Source organism: Lissotriton vulgaris, unplaced genomic scaffold (assembly GCF_964263255.1).
Source record: "Lissotriton vulgaris unplaced genomic scaffold, aLisVul1.2 SCAFFOLD_1682, whole genome shotgun sequence".
NCBI classification, from domain to species: domain Eukaryota; kingdom Metazoa; phylum Chordata; class Amphibia; order Caudata; family Salamandridae; genus Lissotriton; species Lissotriton vulgaris.
In genome coordinates, this window is record NW_028241670.1 from 71,512 (window position 1) to 72,102 (window position 591).

Genomic DNA, 591 nt, shown 5'->3' on the forward strand with positions numbered 1-591 from the left:
GTTCAGAAGACCATTAGTGAGAGTCCGTCCCAAAGAAACACAATAGTGATACCTCCAAATCCTGTGGGGAGTAATAATAATAATAATAACAGATAATAATGTAGAAGGTACACTATTAGATAAAATTGAGGTGTTGATTAAATCTCTCCTCTTGCCCTTATTTGAACGAACTAGACTGCTTAATGTTAAAATGGACTCTATGGAAACATTAGTGAGGGAAAATTCCGATATCTTGAAAAATCTCCAACAATCTAGTAGCTCCAAGGGCCCTGTGCAAACGAACGCGCAGAAAAAGGTGCTGAGTAATGGAGACAAGGGGAAAATCGTAAAATATGTATCATCCTCGTTGAAGGTTCCACAGCAGAAACCTCACGTTGATACAAATAAGCAGATTGCTGTAGTGACTATCCCCCATAAAGTTGATTCTGGTAGCAAAACACAGTCCACCACAAAAGATTCATCCAAACCATCATGCCCAGCAGTCCAAAACACACTTATTAGGAAAAATATTCCATACAGGAAACAATGTGTGAATCTTCCTCCTGAATCACTGCCATACACCGTAATCTTGACAGGAGTTGCCCCACTGGG